The 24,337-nt window shown below is 42.5% G+C and overlaps 1 long non-coding RNA gene across 9 annotated transcripts in view; it reads right to left on the bottom strand.

The window, feature by feature from the left end:
- LOC102895780 overlaps positions 1 to 24,337 on the bottom strand; it is a 659,008-nt gene that overhangs the window by 289,173 nt on the left and 345,498 nt on the right. For 2 of the 9 annotated variants that reach the window (XR_003042531.1, XR_003042539.1), the window contains one exon: positions 20,223 to 20,237. The exons of 6 other annotated variants lie outside the window; for them this stretch is intronic. This is a non-coding gene — a long non-coding RNA (uncharacterized LOC102895780). Of the gene's footprint in view, positions 1 to 20,220; positions 20,238 to 24,337 lie in introns of those variants that run through there. One more of the 9 variants, XR_003042530.1, reaches the window with a different exon arrangement.

The raw sequence follows: 24,337 nt of genomic DNA, 5'->3' as shown, positions 1-24,337 counted from the left end.
AGTCTAGTCTGCGTCCTAGTAGCATGATTACCAGCACACACATTGGAATCAGACAGATAGGAGTTTTGGAGTCCATCTTGGCCACCTACTAGATCTCTGTCCTTGAGGAATTACTGAATCCTTCGAACTTTAGTTTCCTGATCTCTAAAACGAGTATTAAATAAGAAAACACATGCTGGCTTCCAAAATACTTCCTGACACGAAGCGGGTGCTCAGCAAACTACAGTCGCTTTAGCTATGACTTGTCATCGGTTTTTCTGTGTAGTCAGCACTCGACCCACACTGTCTCATTTTGGGCTCTGTGCCCCAATTCTCCTTCATGCGTGAAATTTGTCTCTGAAATAGGACTCTAAGGTCTTTGACGGCAGGAGTCATACTTGTATTCGTGACTGTTCTCTGACTTCTAACCATTTGCCAGTTTTACATTTCCTCCTCATCATGTCTACTTGCCCCTTCTCCATCTCCTAGAAACTCATTCAGATTCTTGTACAAACCTCTCAACCAGAAAACCCTCTTTTTCAGTCTCTTCTTTCTCTGACCTATTATGATATTAAAGCTATTCTTTCCTGAGCTCTTACTACTCGCCAGGGACCAAGATAAGCATAGGACATACTCTTTCTCTAATCTCCAGAACAACTTGCCCGGTATTTCTCATTACTTTGTTTTGCAGATGAGGAAACTGAATAAAGCTGAGAGAAGTTACTCTATACCTGAGGCTACCCAGTAAATCACCAGGTTAGAGTTCAAACCCAATTCTGTGTCAGTTCCAAAGCTCTTTCCAGGATGCCCTACTCCATCCCAATATGTCTTAAAGTCTATTGCCAACAAATCTTGCTAAGTCACGTAACTGCTCAAAAACCTGCTAGTGTCTCTTTTCATGTAACTCCCCAGCCTGGAATTTAAGGTTCTCTGTATCTGACTCCAGGTGACAGGCCAAGTTTTATCTCACTGCTGTCTTTCATGACCTGGCATGGCAAAACCGTTCTCCACGATTCTTCACGGAGACCCAGCACGCGCCATCCTCTGTGTGCCGGTTTAAACCAGCCCTTTTGTTGGGAATGCTCTCCCAGTTGCCTCTCAGAGCTCATCTCGCACACTGCCTCCCGTTTACTCCTTCCGTCCATGCATCTAGTGTCGACGGCACGCCAAGCCGGTTAACCTTCCGTGCAATTCGGCACTTAGTGGGTGGGATGAGCATGTTGACAAGTACAGGGGGAGGGGACACAGAGGAGGGACCAGCCAGCCAGGATGCCTTTCTCAAGGAGGTGATGACTTGGTGGAAAATGAAGACTTCTGTGATTAGAAAACAATCTCTCCTCATTCTGAACATCCACTGCATTTTTCTCAATTTTTCTTCAGATTTTACTTCCTCCTTTGTGTAAGGTTCCCCCCTCCTTACTCCTATCTATTTTATCACTCCCGCTAGACTGAAAGGTGCTGAAGGATATTCTCTGTGGCTGTTTCACCTCTGGATCTTTTTCACAAAACAGGTACTCAGCAGTGGTCATGAAGCCAGACTTGGAATGGGCAAAGGTGAATTTAAACTCCAGCTCCATACATAGTTATTACAATATTACTGACTATATTGCTATGCTGCTCTTTACATCCCCGTGTCTGTACTCCTGAAACTAATATAAAATAACAGCACATGTCAACTATAATTAAAAAATAAAAATAAATTTAAAAAGCGAAATAAAATAATCCAGCTCCACCCTTTAGAGCCAAGGGACCTTGGTAGGACTAGTTAAATTACCTCTTTTAGACTTGATTTCTACATGTGTAAATTAAGCAAGGGAAAAAAATCTATCTCACAGAGCTGTTATAAGAACACAAAATAATTATGAAAATGTTTTTACAATGCTTAGCACAGTATCTGCTATACAGTAAAAGCTGAATAAATGATAGCTTTGTACTTCTAATGCAGTCAGTGATTGTTTCCAAGAACTCCTACCACAATACACAGCAACGGTCCGATGTAAACACTCACTAACTTGAATTATTATCTTATTCTATTGCAAATACATGCATATAAGCATGATCGTACTAATTAAGGCCATAGCACAGATATTTCTTTTGCAAAGCAGATTTTTGTTCTGCCCAAAAACTCATAAAGAAACTGTAATTGAGGTTAAAAAAGCTAGCGCTTAATCATTATATCACCTTCTGCAGAGTTTATCAATTACTATACAAAAAGAGCCTAGTGATTCATTGTCATAAAGTGTGTGTGGTAGCAGCGGGGGGGCGGGGGGTGATCGGGGAGGAGGGAGGGTCATTTAATCAAAGAAATAAAAAGAGAAATAAAGAGTCCAGACCTAGTGAAAAGTTAAAATCATGTTATTTAAGCAGCTTTTGTGGTTGGTTCTCAGTTTAGATGGTAGTGGTTTTTAATTACCCAAGATACAGGAACACCCATCAAAGAAAGGAAATCATTAAACATTCTCAAGTCAACCTCCTTAACTGAGGCTAATGGAGAGGGAAGGGCAGATGATAAATTTAAAGAATTTTCAAAAAGTGCCATTGTATTACCTTCGAATACACATGGGGGCCATCAGCTACCTCACTACTAATGAAACAGATTCTCATTGAAATTCTCTGGCTAGAGATAATATAATAGATTAGAACATTGAGCACACATTATATACTATACACAACTCTGGGCGAGGGGGACAGGGTGGGGAGAATACACCCACGAATGAGACCTAGGTTCTTTCCCGGGTGAGAGAAACATGCAAATATCTAACTTCATTTTAAGATACAGTGAAGTAGCACGAGACAGAGGCAAAATCTACACACTGTCTGAGCTCCCAGAACCAAGCGATCATTACAGTGGGAATAGCGAGTTTCCTTTTCTAGAGGAAATACCATTTTAGCTGGGCTTTGAAGATTAAACTCACAAGAAAAGTTAGGAAACTCATCTTTGTTGAGAACTTGCTCTGCGTCATATGTTCTATCTACTGTATTTCATTTCATTATTAAAGTAGTGATTCACATTATAGTCTTATTATGGCAACCGGAAGGCATTTTTCCCAATGTCATACCACCAAAGCGTAGGAGCCCGGATGCTGATACGGACCTCAATGATCCCAGAGCCTGTAATTTCCTCTCCCTTTGTGGCCCGGGGCCTCTTTCTGTATAGTGTATATGAGATCAGCTATCTGGGAGATGAGTTTAAACCAGATTTTCTGTCACTGTATCCAAACCATGAATGCATAAAAGCTTTCATAAGCAGTGCGTTCCTGGAAGTTGATCGTGCTCACTGCCAATACTGGTTATACTATTCATTACCCAATATAGATTAACTAATTTATAGCTAACTTATACAATTAATAAAGATTATTGGATTAAACTGAATGAACTTCTCTCATTAAAAACAGTGTAAAGGTTAACCTTAGCCCAGCTGAAGCCCAATTACAATAATTTACGCAAAATACTGAATTAGTCAGAGATCTAATGAGGTGTTCTGGGGGCTGTGATTAACACACCAGCCCACCAGGCACTAACGCGTAGCTAAGGTCTGCATGAAAGGCCAGGGAAATACAAGAGAACATGGTTAGGACGTGGGCGGTTGGACAGTTCCTCCATACGGAGGGGTGGCATACGGCCACCAAAGACCTCCCTGGACGTCTTTTGGTCTCCTCCCCAGATTCTGCCTGAAAGGAGTCCTTGGTCCTCTTTTACTCATTACTCTCACCCATTAGGTGATCTCCTCCAGTTCCATGGCTTTTAACACCATTCGACACTCAAAACCTCCACATTTATCTCCCTGTACCTCCCTCCTGAACTCTAGTCTTGTATATCCAAATGCTGGCTTTACATCTCTATATGAATGCCTGAAAAATATCTCAAACTTAACATGTTCCAAATTGAATTATTAGTGAACTGTTGATTCTGACCTCTCTCGGCCTCCCCTTCAGCCCTCTAATCTGCGTGTCTCAGTTAACGGAAACCTCCAGGTATTCAGATGTTTGGGCCAAAAGAACTTGGATTCAACCCTTGACCTCTCTCTCCCTCATACTCTACATTGAATCCATCTATCTATACTGTTACCTCATTTACTATCAAATACTATACTGTCAACTCAACCTTTAAAATATATGGAGAAACAGACCACCTCTAGCCAACTTCCGGCTACTCCCCTGGCCTGAGCCACCATCATCTCTTGACTCTCTCTCTTGACTCTCTTGACTCATTGCCTCCAATGACTGTCCTGTTTCTACTCTTGCCTGTTACATTCTTTTCTCAACACAGTAGCTGGAGTGGCATTGATGGTTCCTCAGCCCACTGGAGTAAAAGCCCAAGTCCTCACGAGGAAGCATGACACCCTCCTACGTGAGCTATCCCCTAGCCCCCGACCCCGCCAAGTCCTCGCGAGGAAGCATGACACCCTCCTACGTGAGCTATCCCCTAGCCCCCGGCCCCGCCACACACACACACTTTTCCTCTGTCCTTCTCCTTGCCGTATCCCTCTTGTCAACTACCGTCTGGCTATACTGGCCTCCTCGCCATTCCTAAAAATGGCATGCACCTTCTCACCTGGGCCCATCGTCACCTAGATTAATGAGTATCAACTTCCTCTTTTACAAAAGGAGGTAATGGGATCAGATGATCTCTCAGGTCCCTCCACAAAGATGTTATGACTCTGTAACTATTTTCATCTGCAAATCATGCAGCTCCTGAAACCCAAGCCGAACAATGTGGCAACATCATGAGTTCTGACCCATGGCAAAGCAAAACCGGAATTTCCATAACTCTTCGCCATTGACTCTGCAAATCAAAATCAGATCTAATGAGCCATTCTTATAGAGAGGACTGGAAAATTAACAGTGGTCTGCGGAAGTATTTCATTATTTAAATATTATGACAAAGATGCTATATGATAAAGAAAATTATTCTGTTAAAATGCTAAGGGAAGTTGGGAAATCGCTTTATATGAATCCTATTATAACAAATGAAAATGTAAAAACAAATAGAAAGAGTTGTAGAAGAAAATCACTGACATGCTAAGAGTAATGGCGCTAAAGTCATGGCATTGAGGGTGATTGTTTTTCTTCTTTTTCTCCTTTTCTAAATTCTCTTCTATGTGGTTTATTACCTTTTATGATGCAAACGTGAGTGCGTATGTGTGTTTAATCTCTTAAATATTTAAACCAGGAGATCGCTCTCCAGCTAGAAACAGTACATTGTTCTTTCAATTACTGGGTCCACACACTACAGGCAAAGTAGGAACAGTGTTCTTTGAGCAAGAACACGGTAATAAAAGATTAACAGACAATTTCTCTATATTGATGTGGATCAGCCATGCAGTCAACTCAGTTGGCAGCCAAAAGCCCAAACACAGAGATTCAGGTATTTTTTAATCACATAAACATTGTTAGTGGCATACTCACTGATTTTAAGTGTGGGACACGCTCAGAGGCCCTCAGAGAAATGTTATGTTCTTTCTCTTCCCAGTGATGCCAAGATGCTATTCTCAAGTAGAGGGCTAGAATAAGAACATCACTGAAGGATATTCATTGAGTTTTTTCAAATTGCAATACAGTCTTCCCAGTATGTATTAGGTCTGTATTATGGATCTAGGTATAAAGAGCCTAAAGTTATAGGAGAAGCTGCTCGGCTTTGGCTAGCCTACCCACCACCATGGGTCTCAGCATTTTCATGTATAAAATGGGAAAGTAAGACCCTTCCACCAAGGAAGGAAGAGTGAAAGAAAGGGAGGAATCGGAGGAGGAATGTTTCTACCTTATCAGGTTATATGCATTAAATGTTATTACGAGTTAGCATAAGATTTGGTTCACAATACGCACTCAAAAACACAGTCCTTTATGCATTCAATCACTGTCTAATGAGAGCTTAGGATGTGCCAGGCCTGTGCTAGATGATGCGATACAACGGCAAACAAGGCTCATTACCATAATCAAAAAAAGTACCTAGGTGGTAGGAGAATCCAAGAAGTAAAAGACCGTAACAATTCTGTACAAGATGCACTAGATTTGCAAAAAGCACAGTGCTATGGGAGCACAGAGAAGGGCGGGACAGTAGGGGGACAAATAACCCCTAAATACAGTCGAATGTTTTTAATATCAAGAATAACTTGAGTGTTCATTAAATGCTAGGGGCCAAAGATTTTCAAAACTTTTCACTTGCATTACCTCACTGATTCTATTCTATTATTAATATCTCTATTTTAAGATAATCGAGACACAGAGTGAGATAAGCAACTTCCCTAGAATCACACAGCTACTAATCATTGGCGTCTCTGACTTTCAACTTGCATTTCTAACCACTATGCACACTGCCTCCTCCACTGGCTAGTGTGCTTATTAAGCGAGGTAACGGATGTAAAGTACATTAGACTATTACCCGTCACATAGTAAACATTCAATAAATGTTAGCTGGTGTTAGTAATAGCAGGAGTAGCAACAATAGTAACAGTAATAGCAAAAGTTGTAACGAGTAGTACTAGCAATAATAGTAGGAGTGGTAGTAATAACAGCGGCAACATGTAAAGCACTCTACAAATGCTGGCAGTTATTATTAGTCTGGGCTTAGAAGCATTCTAAGAAGGAAGGTTAACTGGTCTTGTACTTCCGTGTCTCATGGTTCCTCTCTCAAGAAGTCTACTTCTTGGTAGAGGAGAACCCCCTCACAGAAGACAGCTGGTGATTTTGAATAAAAGCTACTGAAATTTCAAAATGAATCGAATTTCCCAGAACCAAACGATTTAGGAAAATGTCATCTTTTAGGACTGGTGCAGAAGGGACCTAATAGTTAAGTCTTATGAGCACACTTAGCATGCAGGAGGCGCTGCACCAAGCACTTCACACGTACCAGGTCATCTCTGCCTTACGACTGCTCTGTGAGGTACATACTGTACCATCTTTCCACATGGGAGAACACTGGGGTTCAGAAAAGGTAAATCATTTGCTCAAGATTACATGTCTAGTAAATAGCGAAGTCAGGATTTTAACGCAGGCCCATTACCCTGCTCACCTGGCCTCTGGGATGAGGGTGAAGCACCCGGGCTGAGGATGGATCAGATGTGGACAAGGAAAGAGGAGCGGTCAGGGCATACCAAGTAACAGCGCTGCCAGAGTCAAAGCCAAAGCCTGGGTGGAGACGAGCGGCCTGAGGCCAAGGGCAGGAAGGACAGAGCTGGGCCAGCTGCTGGGCGCGAGCCTGGGCCCTGTCCTTCCAGAACTCCCCACCCAAGAAAAACCACACAGCCAAGACACACACTTGTTTAGAACATCTTATTTTTAAATTGTGTTTGGTTTTTGTCATCTGTACCTAGGTGTAGCAGACCAAGATCGGAAAACTGGTAGAAGACAGCTTTCGTTTTTAATTGTGGTTTCTTCTGAAATGCACTCAAAGTAATACGACATTTTTTTTAAAGGCTACTTTTGGACTTAGACAATATGAAGCTACATTTACCTAATCGTTTGACTCTCTCCATCCCATGAAAACCCCCTGAAGCGACTATAGAAGCCTTAAAATGGTACCCGTTTATTCAATCGACAAACATACTTTCTATCAGACCATTTGCTCAGCAACGTAGACATGGCGACGAACAAAAAGAGGCACAATCCTGGCTTCCCTGGAATTCGCATTCCTTCTAGTCGGAAAATATGGGAGATCCATGCAAAACCAAATAAGTAAGACGATACCAGACTGAGACATGCACTTAGGCCAAATGTAAGCAGCGTACATTCTGGATTTATTCAGGTGAAGGGTCTATAATAGATAGAGTGCACAGGGTTGAGAAAGTAATGTTTGGACTGAGAAGGAACCACAAGAAGGAGCCAAGACCTGAGGCTAAAGGGGGCCTGGAGGAGGGAACAGCTAGACAAAGACCTGAACACTGATGAGAACTCGAATGTCAGAGGAACAGAGGAAACCGGTCGGGCTGGATCGCAGCCAGGGAGAGAGGAGTAGGGACAAGGTCGAGAAGGATCTTGTAGGCTTGGTGTAAGGAGCTTGAATTGTACTTTAAGTGCCAGAGAAGCCATATGAGATGACTTGTTTTTCATTGGGAGAAAATATCTACTTGATAACTGTGCAGGGAGTGGATTTTCAGGGGGAGAGGGTACAAAGGAAGGTGACAACCAGTTAGAAAAGTATTACAGTGGTCAAGGTGGATAAGGAGTGGGTATTGACTAGAATGCTTTGGGTTTATTTGGAGCAAAGAGGAAATGGAATGTTTTCAAGGTAGAGGTCAAAGGTCTCACCGACAGAGTAGAGGTGGAACAGAAGGGAATCGTGATGTTCAGGAAGATCCCCAGGCTTTGGCTCAAGGACCTGAATACATGGTGGTGTCAATCAATGAAATGTGACAGACAGGTGAAGAGCAAGCTGCTGTGAGTGGTGGGAAGGGAATTCAAGGGTCCTGTTTGGATATAATAGGTTAGAGATGGTTACTAAACATCCATGTCAAGTAGGCATTTAAATATATGAATCCAGCGTTCAAAGGAGAGGATGAGGCTGGAAATAAAGATTTGGGCTTTTTCAGTATTATAGATGGTAAGTCTGGCATGTGACTAGGTAAGATCACCTTGAGGGAGAAGGAAGGGGTAAAAATAGGTTCAAACCATCTCAAAATGGGCACTGTGAGCCTGCTTCCTCATTTTTACAATAGGAATAATAACAGACACCACACAGGGTGGTTTTACAAATTGAATTAAATTCTATTTATATGTAAGTCTCTAATCTATCTGACCCCAAATCTCTGGTCCATTCCAGTGCCATATCAAAGTCCCATTAAGGCCAATTTCACAAGGGCCAGGATTTCTCAAGAGACAGGGCTAAATAATTGATTTGCAAAGCCAAGTTCCTGTGGTCTCCACCCACACTGCTTTCTTTCTCCTTTTCCCTCCTCCACCAACTCCGTCTCCAATGTTTTTATACAGCACACAATATGCACAATACACTTGGGCTATCTGCCATGGGCTGCTGAATCCCAGGTTCTCAGGAAAGAACAGATCTTCAAAGTTCTGACCTGGTGACACATGACCTCAGGGAGTAATAACTGGCATGGGTAGAGCCCCATTACAAAATGTTAAGTCAAGTGACAGCTAATTCTCCTGGGCTGGAATAAGTAAGTAATGGTTTTAGAACCCTGGATCGGTGCCCAGTAGGGTGAGTGGCAGGCAAAGGAGTCTTCAGTCAATGGGGTACTTCAGGACACTAACATCCTTGTGCCCCAAGCTGCCCTCTCTGCCACATTCCATTGTCTAAAAGAAAAGGTCACAGAGTCTGCAATAAAAATAGCTAACATTTATTGAGTGCCTATTCTGTATCAAGTACTTGGGCAAGCACTTTCCAAGCGTTATCTTATTTAATCCCTCCGGGAATCCAGTGAGGTTGACACTAGTATAACTCCCAAGTTACATGAGAAATTTGAGACCCAAGGAGTATAGGTTATTGTTCAAGGTCAAACGACTAAAAAGTGGCAGAGACCTGAAGAAAGGTCTGCCTTCAACCACTAAGCAACACTGACCTTCCATGTATACAGTGAGAAGAACACTAAATGAGTCAGGATGAGTTCTAGTCTCAGGTCTGTTACTTATGACATTATGTCACCTGTAGTAAGCCATTTACTCTCTCTGAGCTTTCTGCCTTCAGAGTAAAAAGAGTAACGTCTGCCTCCTCAGGAGCATTGGGAGCACACAATGTGAGAAGTGACATAAAAAATCACTCACCGACTCTCAAGGAATTTTCATAAAAGATGATGATGATATGATTATGATACTGATGTTGATAATGACACGCATACAAATCAAAACATCTCAGAAGTCTCTACTGATTATTAAAAACAATTAGTATAGAGTCTGGTATCCGGTGTTCAATAAACATTATTAAATAAATAACAATAAATATTATTAAACAATTAATGAAAATGAACAAGAACAAGTTGCTAAAGGAGACTTCAGTAGATTCAACTCATTTCAAACAATTGGGTCTGTCAATGAATAACCTGTTCGTACATAAAGTTAGGGTCAGGATGAAGTTCAAAGCGTTAATAGCAAGGTAAAGATTCTATACCTATGGTTCAACTTTCCTTCAGGGACATCGGGACGGATCCATCATGACTAAAGAACTTTCCTATCTAGCAGTTAGCACATGTTAGCACACAGTAGGTTCTTTATAAAGCTGTCTTCTCATTGTGTCCCTTTTCCTTTCTCAGCACCCCTCCCTTATTTCTCTCTCCCTTGCCTCTCTTCTTCCCTCCTCCCATTTCTCCTCTCTCTTTACCACCTTTATTTTAGATTCCTATCTTCCCTAATTTCTTCTCTTCTTTCAATCCCTCCATATTCTTTCCACTCGTCTCCTCCCTAGTTCTTCCTTTCGTTTTCATCCTCCCTCAATCATCTGTCCTTGCCCGCTATGTAACGAACGCTCTTCTTTGTCTTTGGGGTTCATATGTGTTCACACATGAACGCAGCAAGCTCTTTCCTTCCAGGTTTTGATCACTTTAGTTAAAAAATTCAACCATGCAGCCGATACAAAAAGTCTTCCTCCAGGCAACTCCAACCACTGTCATCTTCTAATGGCCAAAGTTCAGTTTTAATGTCCAATATGTGGACTGACTCATGTCCAAAGGCACCCCTGCAAAACCACTCATATGATCAGGGCCACCTTTTCTACTAATATAGTGGTTAGAGAGAAACTTGTCAGTTCGAGGAAATGTGTCCATTTCTGTCACTGAAACAGATTTTTTTTTTTTTAAGAACTAACTGTTCAGGCTTCTGTCTCCCCCTCTGAACTCTGAGCCCCTGGAGGACCTCGTTCACATTTACCCTTTAATTCCCACAACAACCACATGGGCACACCCCATTTCCCCCCAATTTAGAGAGAAACTCAAAAGAAAAGAGAGAGAAAGAAGGGAAAGAAAAAAAGGCAAGGAATTCTCCAAATCACATAATTATTTTGAGGAAAACACTGAGTTCAAGCCCAGGTCCCATGACTCTGGTGGCTTTGGGAAGGCGCGGATGACCACAACCGCCCCAAATCCTTATAACTTCCGAAAGTTTCACCATTAGAGTTACTCGGGGTAGAGAGAAAACAGGTCAAGGGTATATAAAGTCAGACCAGTCTGGGTTCATTGCTCGGCTCTAGGCCTTACTAGCTTTGTGACCTTGGACAAGTTATTTAGGTTCTCTGTGCCTCATTTGAATTAAAATAAAATAAAAAAAAAAAGTATCTTCCTTATAGAGTTAAATGTGATAACTCATGTAAAGCCCTGAACAGAGCTCCAGGAAAACAACAGTCAAGGAAAGTTCGCTATTGCTACTGCAAAGCTTTGACCTCTGGAAAGGATGATCCCTTTAGGCATTATTAAGAGAGAGAATACTAGGGATCAGAATACGAGTTGGATAAGACCCAGAGATGAATCTGAAGCACAGTATTCTCCCACCGGCTCACAGAGAAAAAAGAATAAATTGAGGAGAAGCAGTCCCTCCTGGTCCTGGTGTCCAGTTCTCTGGAAATCATCACAATGGCCAGTACTTAAAGACATCTCGGCCCCACAGGTTTTCCAGCAAGTTTTCACTGGAGCTAATGACAGTTTCAGACGTCCTTGGGCTCAGAGAGAGTCATCACAGGAGGTTCAATGATGCTCAGCTCAGGGAAGGTCTGGGTCTCTTTCTTCCTGCACAAGGGCCTCCCTCGGATTTCCAGGATAGTTACACGATGGGGGCTGTCAGGGAGGGGATGACATCACCGGTCCTCATTATCTTGTTAATTAGAAGATGGATTAACAATCCATGTTTATTCACCACAAAGCCCACAGATACAACCGGGGGTTAGGCAGATCAGCTGCCTCAGACACCCTCTGGAAGAAAGAGAAACTCCGCAGGTTAGAGTTAAGGAGCGACCTCACGCTCTTCACTCTTCACATCCTCGGTAATGCTGCCTAGAACGGGACTCACATAAACCTCGCCATTTGACGAGTTAAAGCCAGAGGTCCAAACCCAACACAGGCCTTAAAGTGTTCTTGTGGGTCCTTCAGCACTGTCCACCAACTTAAGCCTTTTATTCCTTCAGATTATTACGCCTCCTGTGAGCAAGGCATTATGGTAGGTAGTGAGAAGACAAAGGGCATCATCAGTCTCGCTTGGCCAGCATGGCTTCTCTTTCACACTGTTCTGCAGAGGTGAACTGAGTCTCCAGAGGGACATCTCTCACTTTCCCTTCGGCCCTTCCACGATCCTACTTATGCGACTCATTCAAAGGTCTTTTGGGACACTGACAGTTACTTTTTGGATAACTGTCACTCTGTTTAAGGTGCAGGTATAAGGTTACTTCCTCCCTTTAGCCCAGACGTATTTGGCAATCATAAGGTTGATCTCTGGCAATTTCTTAGTTTCACTGAAGTCTTTACTCACATTCTTTTGTTTCTTCATTGTTTTTACTGGGAATCAAGGGAAAGCAAACAATCTCCCCAAACCAATTCTCTCATTTTCAAGTTACGTAAACAGGTCCAGAGATATACTCAGTGTCAGGACACCCCGAAAAGCAGTGCTGTGCCAAATCCTGGTCTCTTGGCTCCAACCTGAAGCGGAGCAGCAAAGTCTGGGAAGACAGGCTCCCCGGCTTGATGCCTTGGTGATAACTTGATGGGAGAATGTCGTGTTGGAAGAAGATGGCTGTCGGCGACCTTGCACTCAGACTCGTTGCTAACCCCAGGAGAGTTCAAATGGTCTCAAAAACTTGGCGATGTACTTTGGCCAGCAAGTTCATTACGTGTAATTTACTACCTCATTTGGTGTGGAGAATCAAATGTGGTGAGAGAATCAGAAGGAGCTGTGGTTTCCCAGTCAATTAACATTTATTAAGATCTATCTGTAAGATAAGTTGGTTCATTTATTCACTCAGTGGAGCCTGTGCCCTTTGCACATGGCAGAGGCAGCAGCGTATGGCAGTCTCAGAACTCAAGCTTTAACGACAGGCAGCTTGAGTTTGCCTCTTGGATTTGTTATTTACTCGCTGTTTGATTTGGGGAAAATTCCCTAATCTTTATGAGTTTGACTCCCCAACGTTAAAATGAGGGCAAGAGTTTCTCCTATAACAAACTTTTTTAAGTAAAATAATGTAGGTGAAATAATTCACATGACCTGGCACATGAATGTCTGAAAATTATAAATAGTAATAGGTGCTAGATCGTGGTTGGATGAGAGTGTTCCGTATGAGCAGGCTATCTCCTGCTTTACTTAGAAAAATATTTGAGAAATGTTTAGATGTGTATTTGGCACCGGAAACTTGTTCGTGAAGGAAGGGTGGCGTGAAGGAAGGGTGGCGTGCTGGTCCGTGCGCCCTCCCTGCGTCGACACAGACGTTTCACTCTGGAATCCGCTCAGTCTCGCCGTCTTCTTCTCACTCACGAAAAAGAATCGGACTTGGCCATAGTGCTTTCTGTAAATCATTCAAAATAAGGACATTTTTGAACATCATTTGCACCTTCACCTCCTTTTGAATGCTGAATTGAAGCTCACGTTGGAGTGGACTCTGGCAGTGCTTTTCTGGGGTACGAACCCTGCAGGGACTCTACATCACTCACGGGAAAGAACACCTCTTCCAATCCGAACCGCCGACAGTGAAGGGAGAGTGACATGAAGTCAATGGGTCATTAACGTGAAAAATCACGTTATAAGACGTACAACATATTTTCATATTTTTCCCTTTTTTAAAGTATACACTTACATGTTCAAAACCCTGGAAAAAATATACATCCAATCCTTAATGGTAAACTCTAGAAAATGGGACTATAAATGATTTCTTCTTTTTTTTCTTTTTTGGTAATTTCAGATTAGACTACAATCAGCCTGTACTGTTTACACGATAAGAAAATAGCACAGTAAAAATTAGGCTGAAAAATAACATATTTAGCATAGTACCTGGAAAACCTTAGATGATCAATGAATGTTTAAAGACCGCATGAATGGCCCACAGTCTGGGCGACTCCTGATAAGCCAACAGTTCAGTTGACTTGGCATAGCCATCATTCTGGCTCCATCACTGAATGATCCCTCCAGATCAACAAGAGAAAAAGAAGGAAGGAGAGGAAAATGGAGAAGAGAATGGAGAAAGAAGGTTTAGGAATGAAATACACAGTAAGGGACAAGTTACACCACTTGATCGCAGAATGCTATACCTGGAGAGCAGGCTATGAAGAGGGGACTCGAAATTTCTGCACTGTGTGGCTGTCTCACAGAGAACACAGTCCCGCTCTCTTGCAACTCCCGTCATGCAGATGGGGAATCAACCGGACCAGTGACATGTGTAATTAGCGGCGACAATTTGAATCAAAGCCTCCTGACTCCAGCTCAGGGCTTCTTGTGATGAAGAAATACATCCATGAAATATATATATATATATTCCAGAGTGTATATATTCAAATTTAGTTTAACTTAGGGGCTCAGAAGGGTTATGGGAAATAGTAAAGACAGAGAAGCTTGAAGAAAAAAGAACCTAAGGGCATATTTGTTAGCTCCAGTTCAATATACATCACCTCCAGTCAACTATCTTTGAGTGGCACGAATGTTTTTAGGACCTACAGGGGAATCAGTCCCCAAAGAAGAAAGAAAGAGCTCACCCAATGCATAAAGCATCTAGCCCGGACGAACAACCAGGGAGCTATTTAGCACCAATCTGTGAAAAGAATTTTTTCCATTGTATTCTTAGGACGTCACTGCTCTGCCGAGTTCCTGTGTTCAGAGAAATGTGGCAAGGTCTGTGTCTCTTTCTTAAAAGGATCCTTGCCCTCTACCCACCCCACTAAACCCCTACATCAGAAGACAGACATTAACTGACTTTACTATTAACTCCTATCCTCAAAACTGAACCTCCAAATGTCAAAGAGACAATTGAAATGTAGACCACCGGTGCACTAGAGACCTGACTGAGTGTGCAGTCAGATGGAGGAGGAGAATTGTGTGTCCTATCTTGCAGTTCTCTACTTAAAGGCAATCTCTTCTTTCAGAGAGTCATCTCATTCACCTCTGGAACAGGACAGTGCATTAAAGCTGAGATCTCAACATGCCTCACAGGTATTATCTAGAGGCCAGTCAGTATTCATTTCGTCTGTTCTTCAGACCCTTCTTGCATACAACAGTTTAAATAATAGATAAAAGCTTAATGTGGTGTTGAAGGTTTACATTTTAACAGAAGTGAGGACCAAACACAGAGGCGATACTCCATTCCATTAATTCTCCGGCTGGGAAAGATCTGGGACGGCCCATAAGAACCCTAGAACCCCCTAACCTCCTTGCTGAACCTGCATCTTCCCCCTGAATCGTCACTGACCGACTCTAAATCTAAGAGCTAATTCCGTCTGTATCGACTGTAAGAAAACTTTGGTTCCCTGGAAGTCAACTCATCATAAACGTCAGTTAATTGAAATTTAGGTTTTAACATTATTTTTACTAACAAGTCATAAGAGCACTAATTAAAGTATTATTAGCTGATATCATAAACAAGTGTCAAAATTTATAATGTCCGAAACACAACAGACATTTTCACAAATGTAAAATCCCAAACGGGTGGTGGTGATCAGCAGTGGCCCTCTGATTCCCCCATCTCGTGGCTCCATCATTTTCAACACGAGGCTCCTAAAGTAAAGGGATTGTCTGTGTCTGCCCCACGCTCGTGACTGGAAAGAGCATGGAAGAGATCACGACAGATCTTCATGGGTTAGACTACAAAGTGGAACGTATCGCTTCCGATCACATTCTGCTGGTTAGAATTCAGTCGCATGGCCACACCCAAATGCAGAGGAGGTTGGGAAATGTAGGCTGTCTGCCCAGGTAGAAGGGGGACAGGTGTGCTGTGCTGCTAGCCAGTCTCCATTACAACAGGGAAAATTACATCAGCACAGTACCAATAAAACGGCCCTTTCCAGAGTATGCCCTGGAGGCTGGCGAAGTAAGGACCAGTCTCTGACAGCTGCGTCTTCAGACCCACGTAAGAATCCCTATACAAAATAAAGATTTTGTAAGGTTTTCTAAGAAAATTTCATCTCCATAACAGGACTATACCTCTTAAAAAAATTAAAGAAAAAAAAAAAAAAAGGAGATGCATGTCAGGGGGTAAAAATGAGTTTCAACAGTTAAAGAAGACGGTATCATCATTATTAGCCCTAACTTGACATTTTAATTTGTTAAAGTTACATTCCTCATGCAGTCCAGCTAATCTGGGTTTTACCCTAACCAGTTAATAAGCCACATGGCTATTATTAGTGATACTGTACTGTTAATTATCCTAATGAATCCCTATTTGCCATATATTCTACCTCAGACTAAACAGATGCCTAATGAAAGGGTGGAGAGAGAAAGGGGAAGAAAGAGAATTCTCCTCAGTGTGTGTTTTCTCCGTCACTTATGTTCACTGGATAACTACACCTCGCTTTTAAACCAGTCCGCTTTGCTCTGCTTGCAAGACGAAAAGTGTCTCTGAGTGAGGAAACCCAGGCGTATCTGAAACCAGGTTACAACTCTCTTCGGTAATTTGGTTCCGTAAGAAAATACGCATGCCTACGAATTATCGTTGGATCCAGCTCTCATGACAATGTGAATTTACATGGGGGTGGGGCTGGGAGGAGGGGCATTCTTCTCACTCGTTTTTAAAATGGATTTCATGACTGTAAGCATGATAGAAGTTTCTGGCAGAAAAACACCTTAATTCTCATCAAAGCCAAACTGTTTTTCTTGATGTTGTAGGGTGCAGAGTGAGGGACAAAGGGATTACGCTCCAGTGTCATGTATGTCTGCTGCGAATCAAACACACGCACAGCCGTGTTCCCTTCCATTTGAGCCATTAGCCAAGAAATGCAAACACCGAGGCCGTTTTCTCTGTCCTATATTTTTTAAGTATCACCTGATATTAATAAAGGTAAATTAAATAGATACATTCAAATACCGCTAATGGAAGTATAATTTGGAAAGCAGTTTCATTAAAAATATTATCAAGGTTAGATGACTTCATGTTTTTGGAACCAGTGATTGAATTTCTGACCTCATTTTAAAGGAAATGCTCTTAATTTCAGAAAAAAAAATAAAAGTCTTATACATAAGATGTTTGTTTTGATGCTCTTTATGACAATGAATGCCAACAACAAGATAGAGTCTTATACATAAGATGTTTGTTTTGATGCTCTTTGACAATGACAATGAATGCCAACAACAAGATAAGTTAAATCAATTTGGCACAGAGACCATAACCAAAGTGTTTGAAATTGTGCTTTAGCTCCGGTCCTATGGAAATTATTACAAATGGTGGAGCAGTAAACTCGTAATTACTGATTTCTTTAGAGCTCTAGTGTCAAAGAAATTGTAAGCTCAGTCTTTAGCTTTAAGTGAACAAATCAGTAAGTGCTAGAATATTGTATTTCTGGTGCTAAGGTTGGGGCATTTTAATGACTTTACATTTGGGAATGACTTGAAATTGAATTTAGGTAATACCTTGAAAATAATCTCATTTTGCAAAAACTGGAGACAGGCTTAAAAGATAATGTTAAGTGGAGAAGCAGAAAAGAAAACGTTGGTGTGACCTGGTAACAAAAATGAAACAAAAAATAAAACAACGTGAAAATTTTTAGATAGAGAAAGTTCTATTCTTTCCTCATTCCTTTCTGCTTTCAAATGTCAAGAAAAAAGTTAAATTTTTCTTTGAGGAAAAAAATATACATAAACTTGAAAAAAACTGTCTCTCATACCTTCTCATACCTCAACTGCAACTCCCAAATTGTAACAATCAACGGGTTACACAAAGCCTGAGGTTAGCACACGTCTGCAGCACTTCCTTTGAGACTCAGCAGGACTCATTCCCTAGTGTGAGCCCCAGGAAGGACAGATGTCCACGTAGCCAACCAAGGGTCCCATGTCCACAACCAGTCCCTATGGAGCTAGGAGGATGCTGCTGATTATCTACTTAGAAAAGCAACACAAGCAAGGCTTTCATGCAGCTTTCCTTTACCCTGGCTCTAGCAATTACTTCTCAGGCTGAGCAAATGTGGGGTGGCAGAAGGATCAGAATCTCCGTTTCCCCTCCTCTTTAATTTGAACATAAAAAAAAGACCTAAGCCACCACGAGGGAGGCTGAGTCAAGTCTCGTAGCCAACAGTCTCCTTATTGCTCTTGCGGGCAGAATGCGGTTTTGTTTCTCTTTCAGTGACAGCAGCGTTGAGCATTTCTCTGGTGAAGGCCTTCTGCATCGTCTTACTAGAACCTTTTCTTCCTCTCTTGCATTTAATCCCATTCTCGGCTACTATGTTTTAAAAGCAGCAGTACTTAGACCCTGCCCAGATGGCATGAAAGATCCTCTTTGCTCCCAGGATTCTGATGAAGGGGACTGGCTTTCAAACTGTAAAGTATTTCAAGGAGCCTGCTTGCCTAGGATTGCCCCAAGTCCTGTCACCTCTCAAAAATTCAGATACAGGTTTGGGTTTGAGGAGGGGTGGTGCAAGCTTGCCATGGCACCTGGTCAGTACAAAGGTATGTCCTGAGAACCTGCTGGGTGTCCAGCAGTGCATTGGTTGCTGGAAATATGACAGTGAAGACATGCCATAAACAAATGATTCCGATAAGTTATTAACTAATTTGCCTCACCTGTTCCTCAACCATAGGAATGTCTCGAAGGGAGACATATTTCAGTCTAAGGCAGTGATTCCCACCGGGGGCAATTTTGCCCCCCAGGGGACATGAGGCAATGTCTGGAGACATTTTCGGGTGCTGTGACTTGGAGGAAGCGTGGACATCAACAGGAGTGCCACTGACATCGAACAGGTAAAAGCCAGGATGCTGCTAAAAACCTTCAGTGTCAACAGTGTCAAGCTGGAGAACTTCAGTGATTTTCAAACTTCAGCAGGCAAAAACTTTCCTGGAGAGCTGGGACCTCTGCCTAGGGTTTCTGATTCAGCAGGTCTGAGATGAGGCCCGAGGATCTGCTTTTCTCATAAGTTCCCAGGTGATGCTGCCATTTGCTGGTCCAGGGACCGCAATGGAGAACCACTGGCCTGGAGTTTCAGAGAAGGCATTCCCAAAAGAATGGTGTGTCAAGGGTTAACAGGAGTTAGCTGGAGAAAAAGGAAAAGATAAAGTTTTGCGGGTAATCTGTGCAAAAGCCAAGAAGGAAAGAGGCTTCGGCACGTCCAGGGAAATGAAATAACGGAGCATGGGGTGGAAGGAAGTTCAGGAGGGAGCCAGAGGCAGACGGGGCAGAGCCACAGTAGGAGCGGTCTGTCCTCCACTTAGAGCAATGGGAAGGCAATGAAGAGATTTTAGCGGGGGATTCTGGGAAACTGGGCCAGGCAGTCGGGGTGGAGTAGAGTAGGGCATAACACCTACGGTTTAATGGAATAAAGGAACACGGCCTTGGGAGCCAGGCAGTCCTAGATTCAATCTTCACTAGGTCTCTTACTAGTTATAGGATCAGGGACAAACGGTTTGGCTTCCACAAGCCTCAGTTTTCTCATCTGTTAAGCGGGGCCATTCATACACACTTCGCTGGACTGTCGTGAGAATAGGTGAAATCGTGTTCAGAAAAGTGGCTGGCACACAGAAGGGCTGGAGGAATGTTAATTCTCTTCCATTAAACGTGGATGATGAAAGGACCAGGGGCTCCTCCACCACCTAATTTGCATCTCAAAGAACTCACAGCAAAGCATGACGTCAGCAACCCAGGTCTGTCCAAAGAGCGCTTGCATCACCTGTGTGCCAAACCCATGCCACGGCCTGCCACTGGCATGTTTAAGGGCAAATTAGGCAACCGCCGGCCCACACGAAAATGCTGCAAAGCTTATGCTAGGTTTGCAGATACCATCACAGGGCTCAGGCCAAACTTACCTCATCTATTAATGGCTGGATACTTGAGAGGCTCTTTAACCATGTCCCTTATTGTTTTGTAGCCTGACAATGGGGAGGAGAAATGGTGCTTGGGACTACAATAAATAATATTACTTAGCACTTAAATAACCTTTGCCATCTTCAAAGTCATTTACAAACACTCGCAAATTGACACTTACGCAGCCTCGGCCTTGGGAAAGTGTCATTATCTCTGTTTCTTCAACACAGCAAAGAGGATGAGGTAATGAAGTTGCCCAAACTCTAGCCCGTTGGCTTCAGAATGTGCTGCTTTAATTCAATCTGGGCATGCCTCAGGTCCATTTCAGAAGGATCTGGGCAGTTTCCTGGACTATGGATAGCGAAGAGTATTTGACTGGAGGCACGAGGTCCACTTTTTAAGAATACCTTAAAAAATAATCATAAATAAAGAAGATAGAAGGAAATTTTTGGAGGGGATGGATATGTTTGTGGCACAGACTGTGGTGATGGCTTCACGGGCATATACTCATCAGGTTGTATACATTAAATATGTAAAGTTTTTTATATGTCAATCACGCCTCAATAAAGAGCTTCAAAGAAGAAGAATCCCCGGTGACCCTAATGTTGCATAGGTGTCCCCTGCGTTAGACATCGCCACAAGGGCTGCTTTTTGGCCAGCAAAGTGCAGTCTCTGGTTCCCCAATTCTCTTACTCTGCCATCTCCCAAAAAACTGACTGAACATCAGGATTTTTTTTTTTGCATGGTTTTGATAATTATGTAATTAACAATGATAATATCTCGAAGTTTCTTCATCTGTGAACTATAGCTAGTGACCCCCAGGGGTGTTGTGAGGACACTGTATGAAGATGCTAGGATGGTGATCAACACAAGGAAACTTTCCTCATCACTGCCGTGGTTGAATTCACATCATTATTTTCCACGTTTCACATATGCTCTGTCCTATGATGTTCACAACTCTTTTCTTAAAAAGATAAGCAGGTCACATTATCCTCGATGGAAATGCGGGCTCCGAGAGGAAAACTGGACTCCCCCAGAACCACGCAGTCAGTCGCTGGCCCAGCGGGGAGGAGTCTGCGGCTCCTATCACGTGCCCCTTCATTCGTAACTCCCCCTCTTCCTACCCAAGGCCGACGTTTCTGTGTTCATGAAGTCTAGGATGTTTGCATTCTTCCCCTCTCCACATGCAAAGCAAATAATGGCAACTCTTACCTCCCCACCCATAACTCCACAGCAACTCGAGACATTTATTAAGGCCATATTACGTGTCAGACACTGTACCCAACACCTATGGAGTATCTTCAATGAGCTTGTCCTCAAGAAGCTTCATGCCAAGTGGAAGAGATGAGCAGCAGCTGGAACAACTGTTTCTTAGCACCAAGATTCAAAAAGGACCTTTAGAACAGCCACCGCTAGCATTCTGGGAAATGCCAACCATCCCCAACCCGACTCCTGCGTTTTAGCAGTCGGGCACAATGCTTTAGAAACAGCATCAGACAACTGCAACAGATGGTCCTCATTTGTCTCATGATATAAGATTCTGCTGTCAAGGTGCCTGAAAGTCCTGTATGCCTATGTCAAAGTGGGTGATGTTTTGCTAATGCGTCACACTGATTAAGTGCCCCAGCTTTGGGGCCAGGGAGACCTGGACCCAAATCCCAAGGCCCACGCTGTACATCTTACTTCCCTTCTCAGAAACTGACCTTTCCATAAAATATAGACGAAATATTGTGTGGGGGGGATTTAGAGAAAACGCAATCAAATGTTTAGCACAAAACTGGGCACAAGGTAGTGTTCCATAAATTGCAACTATTATTCCATTATTATTCCATTATTGCTATTGTAGCTTCTCAGTATTATTTACACAAAATGGTATTAAATCTGAATGTAAAGTCTGGCAATGATGCTGCTAATTTCTCTCCTATAGATAATCTTAGTACAAACTAACTGGTTATCTATGGTAACAAATATGGGGTCCTTAAAATTAATACAGTAATCCATGACATGGTTGCATACATTAATTAAATTTTTTAAATTCTTTGTGCTTTTTGGCTGCGATTGCTTGAGCTCAGTTTGCAAGCACTGATCGTGTCACAGCTGTGAGAAGCAAGGAGCCAGCTGAAAGGAACAGAGTTGTTGGAATCAGATGGAGTGTAGACCCCAGCTTTGCTCCTTATTAGCTGTGTGTTCATGGGAAACTTGGCCCCTCGAGGATTCTGTTGCCTCATCAAAAAACGGACACTACGGTCACCTCCCCGAGTTACCGGGGGTTAGTGACATACAGTGCTTTGCAAACAATAGCGAAATACTGAGGACGAGTATTTTACTGTTCTTAAAATGCCGATAACTTCAGTTAATAAAAAACTAGAAAAGAAATTAATAGCTATTTTGTATAGTTATTTGGTAGATAAATTCTTCAAAAATAGATAGTTCATGCTTGAAAAAACTAAAGGGATGCCTGGAGCAAAAAGGTGGAGAGTATGCATTAGAATTATTAAACACCTTTTGTGTGCCATACAAATAGCATGATATTAATTGTATGGTTCTGGATCCAGACAGACTTGGGTTCATTTCCCAGTTCTACAGCTTCTTTGCTATGAGGTTTTGATCAGCTACTTAAACTCGCTGGTATTCAGCTTCCTGGTCTATAAATGGCATGAAAAATATCATTTACCTCATAGCATTTTGGTTAAAACTATGTGCATGAAAAGCACTGACCACAGTACCTGAGAAGCAGCAGGCACTTAATAAATGTTCCCCTTACTAGACTTATTGGGGAGATCGCTCCGTAAGTTATAGGAATGTCTAATCACTATGTCGTACACCTGAAACTAATATAATATTGTATGTCAATTGTAATTGAAAAATTTGAAAAATCAACAAAAAATAAATGTTCCTCTTATTTTAGCTAAAAAGAGTAAAGACAGCTTAGTCAGAGTTCTCTCTATTAGCGCTTTAGGGAGTGGCAGAGCAGAGTTACAATAGCATCTAAAGGTGCTATGCTAGGTGAGAGAAGCAAAGGTGTGGAACTGAAATCCTCAGAGTCTTTAGAGCACAGAATTGCAGCAAAGAAAGGAGAATCGAAGCTGGGTGCAGTGTGAGGGTAGCAAGGTGCTATACTGCCTGAAACGTCACCAAAACCAGGGCCATCACATATCCCAGTCTGCCCAGGGGTTACAGTTACCTTCCGATACATAACAAACCACCCCAAATGTAATGGCTTAAAACACTATCATTTTGTTCACGCGTCTACAATTTTGGCAGGGCTCTACGAAAAGCGGGAAAGAGAGAACCGAAGAGGCAGGAAAGAGAAAGGGAAACGGAAAGGAAAGGAAGGGAAAAGCGGGAGGAAGGGAGAGGGAGGGGCTAGACAAACATGATTATTGACAGTCACACGAGGGCGGAGTTTGTGAGAACTTACAAAAGAGACTGGAAGGTACACCCGCCCGTTCCCTGGTGGGCTCCACAAGAAAGAGAATTCCTCTGGGAAATGGAGATCGCACTAGTGACCTCTGACATCCCTCCCAGCTCTCAGATTCTGTGACCCTCTCCGAGGAACAGACAAGGTAGTGATTAACATTCCCTTTTTCCCAAGATGGGTGGTGCATGCTTTCATCTTCCAGTGTTTATAAATGCCTTTGAAAATGGAATGTGCCACATACACACTGTGAGCTATTATTAATATGGTGTCCAAATACCTCTCTCCACATGATAGTTAAGGAACTAAGCATTAGCAGTGCGCGTGTCAGAGAACTTTCAGTGTAAGCATGTGTGTGTACACATAAGCCAATTAAGGAAAATTCCTTATTCCCACCCTGCATTGGGAGAGGCAGAATATTTCACAGTGGCCACAGATAGAGCAGAATCAAGAACATGGAAGCCAGAATAAAGAACTGGGTAACAAGGTTGGAGGACAAAGAATCAATACAGTTTTCGTGGATCTCATATTTGCTGCCAGACATGAGCTAAGCACGATGGAAGATGTAGAGACAATGGGTACAAGGCCCTGTGCTAGAGTACAGATGACAGAGACATTGACTGAGTTTTTAAGAAGTCTACTCTCAGAAGGTGGACTTAGAGACCAGTCCCCAAATGCAGATAACCCATCGGGTCTGAGCAATGAGGGGAGATCCACTTGTACATGACCAGGGGTAAGTCATTCAAAATTTTTGCTGTGACTGCAGAGTCCATGATTCTGAAACATTTTTTTTATCATGAACGTTTTAAGGATCCAGTGAACATTATAAACCCTCTTTCCAGAAAACTGCATATGAAAATAAAATCTTACATTAAGCATCTCACAGAGTTCACAGATTTCCTAGAGCTTTGTCCTGGGCCCTGTGCCTAAAGCTCCTTGGGCCCTTTTCTGTACTCTTGTGCAGCTGTGAACTCTGAGTTGTGAAATTAACATACTCTGAACAGATTCAAAGCAGACACCAGCTCTTCTCCAGCTCTGGATCCTGGGCATTTAGCCCAGTGCCTGGTGCATCATGCCCCTAAAATAAAT

Source organism: Pteropus alecto, unplaced genomic scaffold (genome assembly GCF_000325575.1).
Source record: "Pteropus alecto unplaced genomic scaffold, ASM32557v1 scaffold238, whole genome shotgun sequence".
Lineage (NCBI taxonomy): Eukaryota > Metazoa > Chordata > Mammalia > Chiroptera > Pteropodidae > Pteropus > Pteropus alecto.
Note: the sequence above shows the minus strand (reverse complement) of the source record. Positions and strands in the feature narration are given on the sequence as shown.